The 6094-nt window shown below is 38.4% G+C and overlaps 1 long non-coding RNA gene across 1 annotated transcript; it reads right to left on the minus strand.

The window, feature by feature from the left end:
* Nucleotides 1–826: 826 nt before the first annotated feature.
* On the minus strand, nt 827–5852 carry LOC136754086 (uncharacterized). Its single transcript, XR_010817530.1, has 3 exons — nt 5493–5852; nt 1367–1618; nt 827–1100 (listed from the first exon to the last, which is right to left on the minus strand). It is a non-coding gene; the product is annotated as an uncharacterized LOC136754086 (long non-coding RNA).
* Nucleotides 5853–6094: the final 242 nt, after the last annotated feature.

Below are 6094 nucleotides of genomic sequence, written 5' to 3' on the forward strand. Positions count from 1 at the left end.
AATAGACTTCACAGTGTATTTATCAACATATTATATGATTTGAGTTCGACAATATGAAATCATATACCAAGCTGAGGCTCACTGACTTGGAAATTGAAATTATTTGTGTATGTGAGAAGAATGATTATAGAGCAGTGATTTCCAGATTCATTCATATTGATACAATACATGAAACAATGATTTACCTGCTGTCAATGCAACATTTATTTATCTGTAAAAAACGAATAAAACTAATGAAATTGCAACTCTAGGCAATAAACTTCAAATGGTAAAAACCTAATTTAATCATCTGTTAATATAGCTCACTCGTAAACACTGTTATTGGCACTGGAGCTCCTTCAGTAACATTGTCTGCAGCCACAGCAATAATGCGCAGTGTATAACTGCTTCCAGGTACAAGTCCAGTAATTTCAGTTGATAATGTGTTCACTGTTACGTATGTAACAGTAGGTCCTGTAGCTTTAACCCTGTACCCCCACACATTTCCAGATGGTGCACTCCAGCTAAGGGCTATGGATGTTGTGCTGACATTGCTGGCCGTCAGATGGGCAATCTTCTTGGGCTCTTCAGGAGAATATTTAAGATAAATGAGATAGAAAGTATGGCAATTGCATTCAAATATAGTATAAAACTGAAATGTATAGTTTATGTAACTAGTTAAACTTTATGCAAAGTGAAAGGGGACATTATGAAAGCATTATGTATATTCAGCATTGTTTTTATTTAACCTCAAATGAACATGAAAGAAATCTGAATAGAAAGGTTCAAAATTTCAGCTAAGAAATGAAGACTACATATTACAAAAAGTGTATTCTTCTTTCCAGATAATTTAAGCAACTCACTTGTGAACACAGTTATGGTCACTGGAGCTCCTTCAGTAACATTGTCTGCAGCCACAGCAATAACCCACAGTGTATAATTGCTTCCAGGTACAAGTCCAGTTATTTCAGTTGATAATGTGTTCACTGTGAAGTTTGTAACAGTAGGTCCAATGGCTTCAACTCTATACCTCCCTGCATTTTCAGATGGTGCACTCCAGCTAAGGGCTATGGATGTTGTGCTGATGTTACTGGCTGTCAGATTGTTCACAGAGTCAAGCTCTACAGGGGGACATAAATTATAAATGAAATATAAAGTTCAAATAATGTATACTATAAAACTTCAATTTGTAATCTATGTAATTGGTTTAAATGTATACATTGTTAAAGGGGATAGCATAAAGGTTTTAGTCAAATCTAACATTGGATTTCATTACGGATCCAAAGAACATGATTGATTCAACAGTTGTAAAGAAAAGTTCAAAATGTCACCTAAGATACACATATTGAATTAAATATGTTTTTTCCAAAAAAATGGTATTACTCACTTGTGACCATTGTAGTAGTAGGAGTGTTAGTAGTAGCTGGTGTTGCTGTAGTAGTTGGAGCTGCAGTTGTAGTGGTAGTCGGAGCTGCAGTTGTGTTAGTAGGGTAAACTGTGTTTGTGGTAGAGGGAGATTCAGTTGTGGTGGTAGTAGGATCATCATTTGCGGTTGTAGGATCTGAAGTTGTGGTAGTGGGATCTGCAGTTGTGGTAGTAGGATCTGCAGTTGTGGTACTGGGATCTGCAGTTGTTGTTGCTGTTATAAAATAATGAGTCACATTAATATGTTTGGTTCCTTTCTTATTTAAAGTGTGCCTGCTTTTAGGGCAGAAGAATCTGTGGAAGGATGGTTTGAATTTCTCTCTTGAAAGGCTTTAAATTTTGTAAACTTAAAGAACATATGTCAAGATTAGTGTCAGGCCTGGAGGTACCTTGGACTCTGTCTAAGAATTATGTTCATCATGGAGACGTTGTCAAACTGTGATTTAAGTTTCTCTTCCCTTATCTATGCATTAGATTATACACCGATCAGCCATAACATTATGACCACTGACAGGTGAAGTGAATAACACTGATAATCTCGTTATCATGGCACCTGTCAGTGGGTGAGATATATTAGGCAGCAAGTGAACATTTTGTCCTCAAAGTTGATGGACAAGCGTAAGGATCTGACTCTGACAAGGGCCAAATTGTGATGGCTAGACGACTGGGTCAGAGCATCTCCAAAACTGCAGCTCTTGTGGGGTGTTCCCGGTCTGCAGTGGTCAGTACCTATCAAAAGTGGTCCAAGGAAGGAAAAGCGGTGAATCGGCGACAGGGTCATGGGCGGCCAAGGCTCATTGATGCACGTGGGGAGCGAAGGCTGGCCCATGTGGTCTGATCCAACAGACGAGCTACTGTAGCACAAATTGCTGAAAAAGTTAATGCTGGTTCTGATAGAACGGTGTCAGAACACACAGTGCATTGCAATTTGTTGCATATTGGGCTGCGTAGCCAGACCAGTCAGGGTGCCCATGCTGACCCCTGTCCACTGCCAAAAGCGCCTACAATGGGCACGTGAGCATCAGAACTGGACCAAGGAGCAATGGAAGAAGGTGGCCTGGTCTGATGAATCACGAGTTCAAGGTGTTGCATTGGCCTCCAAATTCCCCAGATCTCAATCCAATCGAGCATCTCTGGGATGTGCTGGACAAACAAGTCCAATCTATGGAGGCCCCACCTCGCAACTTACAGGACTTAAAGGATCTGCTGCTAACGTCTTGGTGCCAGATACCACAGCACACAGGTCTAGTGGAGTCCATGCCTCAATGGGTCAGGGTTGTTTTGGGACCTACACAATATTAGGCAGGTGGTCATAATGTTATGGCTAATCAGTATATATATATATATATATATATATATATATATACACTCACCTAAAGGATTATTAGGAACACCTGTTCAGTTTCTCATTAATGCAATTATCTAACCAACCAATCACATGGCAGTTGCTTCAATGTATTTAGGGGTGTGGTCCTGGTCAAGACAATCTCCTGAACTCCAAACTGAATGTCTGAATGGGAAAGAAAGGTGATTTAAGCAATTTTGAGCGTGGCATGGTTGTTGGTGCCAGACGGGCCGGTCTGAGTATTTCACAATCTGCTCAGTTACTGGGATTTTCACGCACAACCATTTCTAGGGTTTACAAAGAATGGTGTGAAAAGGGAAAAACATCCAGAATCCGGCAGTCCTGTGGGCGAAAATGCCTTGTTGATGCTAGAGGTCAGAGGAGAATGGGCCGACTGATTCAAGCTGATAGAAGAGCAACTTTGACTGAAATAACCACTCGTTACAACCGAGGTATGCAGCAAAGCATTTGTGAAGCCACAACACATACAACCTTGAGGCGGATGGGCTACAACAGCAGAAGACCCCACCGGGTACCACTCATCTCCATTACAAATAGGAAAAAGAGGCTACAATTTGCACAAGCTCACCAAAATTGGACAGTTGCCTGGTCTGATGAGTCTCGATTTCTGTTGAGACATTCAGATGGTAGAGTCAGAATTTGGCGTAAACAGAATGAGAACATGGATCCATCATTCCTTGTTACCACTGTGCAGGCTGGTGGTGGTGGTGTAATGGTGTGGGGGATGTTTTCTTGGCACACTTTAGGCCCCTTAGTGCCAATTGGGCATCGTTTAAATGCCACGGCCTACCTGAGCATTGTTTCTGACCATGTCCATCCCTTTATGACCACCATGTACCCATCCTTTGATGGCTACTTCCAGCAGGATAATGCACCATGTCACAAAGGTCGAATCATTTCAAATTGGTTTCTTGAACATGACAATGAGTTCACTGTACTAAACTGGCCCCCACAGTCACCAGATCTCAACCCAATAGACCATCTTTGGGATGTGGTGGAACGGGAGCTTTGTGCCCTGGATGTGCATCCCACAAATCTCCATCAACTGCAAGATGCTATCGTATCAATATGGGCCAACATTTCTAAAGAATGCTTTCAGCACCTTGTTGAATCAATGCCACGTAATACACAGTATTATTATGGTGTTCCTAATAATCCTTTAGGTGAGTGTATATATATATATATATATATATATATATATATATATATATATATATATATACATATTTTATGTTAAAACTAATAGACACAAATGTTGTAATGGCTTATGAGGTACTTCACAATGTTCCCCAGGATGTTCTGAATATAGGAGCCCAGTTTCAAGGTGGTACAGTATAAAAAGTGAATTACTATGATTTTTTTTATGCAAAGGAGTGAAACGTGACCAAAAAGAGCCTGGTCCTTGGGGGACCATCTTTCTAAAAAAAAAAGCTTGGTCCGGAAAGGGTTAAACACAAAAGCTTGTTTCCAACACAACCACCAGACTCTTTTAAGAGTCTTTATCAAGAAATCACCTTGACAACAACACAACGATTATAATCACAACCTCCCACTGAGGCAACCTTTTATCTACAGGTAGACAAGCACAATGCTGACCGGTACTGGGTTCATAGTTTAGAATTTCAAAGTTTTGAAAACCTGATTATTCTAAAAAACCTGATATTTTCAATCTGTAGGCTCCTCACATGGGAGAACCAAATAATGTAGTGCAAAAAGATTATAAGAGTTAGTTTTTCTAGTTAAATAACTCTTGTAAGGCCCCCTGAGTGGCCAGTCTATAAAAGTGCAGACTGAGCCCTATGAGCTTTCACCAGTTTGAACCCAGCTCATGAAATTTGCCAAATTGTAACCAAGTGTAGTTCTTTAGAATAGATCAGACACAAACACAAGTTCAAAAGATTCAAGTTACTTTAGATCATAACAATATTAATATCAATAGTAACCTTCCTCTTGATATTGTCATGATCTAAAGTAACTTTTATCCTTGAATTAAGCAATATAACTGTCAATTGTATCTATTAGTTTAATGATTTAGCATAGTCAGTGTACCTTTATTTCATAATAAAGAATTGTAGGTTCTTGTGTTCTAAAGATTTGAGCTCTGCTGGTCAGACGTCTTACAAGAGTTATTTAACTCTTATTACCTAATTGCAATACATATGTTTTCACAGGTTGTTGAACATGGCTTCAGCCTGGTGAAATACATTTAAATGGGGGTAGGAAAACATTACACTGCCACTATATTGAAATCCTTTTATACTGATTTTTCATTGGAAAATAACAAAACCTTCAATCAGCACATATAGAATAAAACATAAGTAATCAGGGTGTATTTCTGTATAATCTGTAATTTAATCTGTATTGCATTATTAAAACATTTTTTAAACTTTAAAATGTAATTAAATCCATTGTGTGCCACTTATTAAACTGTAATGAGATAAAAAAAATCACAGAATGCATTACATATATACGATAATACTAGAAATATATTTCATGTTGTTCTCTTGCACTGTTGCCTTAATTGTTATTAGATCAGAAATTAACAGAGAGAAATCAAGAACCACTTCTCACATCAATTTGTATTCGTATATAGTTGAAGTTTTCTCTCTATTTAGATCTAAGAACCCCTGTTTTGTGTCGATTTCTCTATGCTTTTTTAATTAACCCAGCTGCATTTGTCAACCTGATACATATAACATTAAATGTCATAATCCAGTCTTACCTGTTATTGATATTCCTTGTCCAAAACACAAACAGGGTTTTAGGAATAAAATTAAATACATTATTAATGTTCGGCATCTGAAAGACATCTTTCCTGCTGTAAGACTGAACAGCTTTTCTCTTGGTTAAAGGAAGTAAATTTCAACAATCCCTTTTGGGGGATGGGAGGGGATAACCTACGCTATAGATGTGATCTAAAATACTGCATTTTTCTATAAAAGGAAAAAAATCTGGTTTGGGTGGTTACTTGAAGGAAAAATAATTACACATTGCAAATGTCGACAACTGGAGTAAGACTTGAATATCTCATTAACTGCCATCAGATGATGAGCACAAAACATAAGGCTTATCTCCAACCACAAGTCTGTAGCCTCATCCCTGTAATTAACATCAGAAGTGTTTAAAGTATGTAAGTGGTACTTCTCTGGTATTCATACATTAATTAATTAGGAATTGGTGGCCATTATTGTGGTTGTGTGACCAAAATGGGTTATTCACTTATCCCTTTAAAGCACTGTTCCTGATCGGGTGTTGTTGGAGAGAGTCCCAGGCATCTCCTGTAAAACATGGAGACAGTTTATGACAGATTAATGCTGTGTCACA

This window comes from Amia ocellicauda, chromosome 7 (assembly GCF_036373705.1).
Source record: "Amia ocellicauda isolate fAmiCal2 chromosome 7, fAmiCal2.hap1, whole genome shotgun sequence".
NCBI classification, from domain to species: domain Eukaryota; kingdom Metazoa; phylum Chordata; class Actinopteri; order Amiiformes; family Amiidae; genus Amia; species Amia ocellicauda.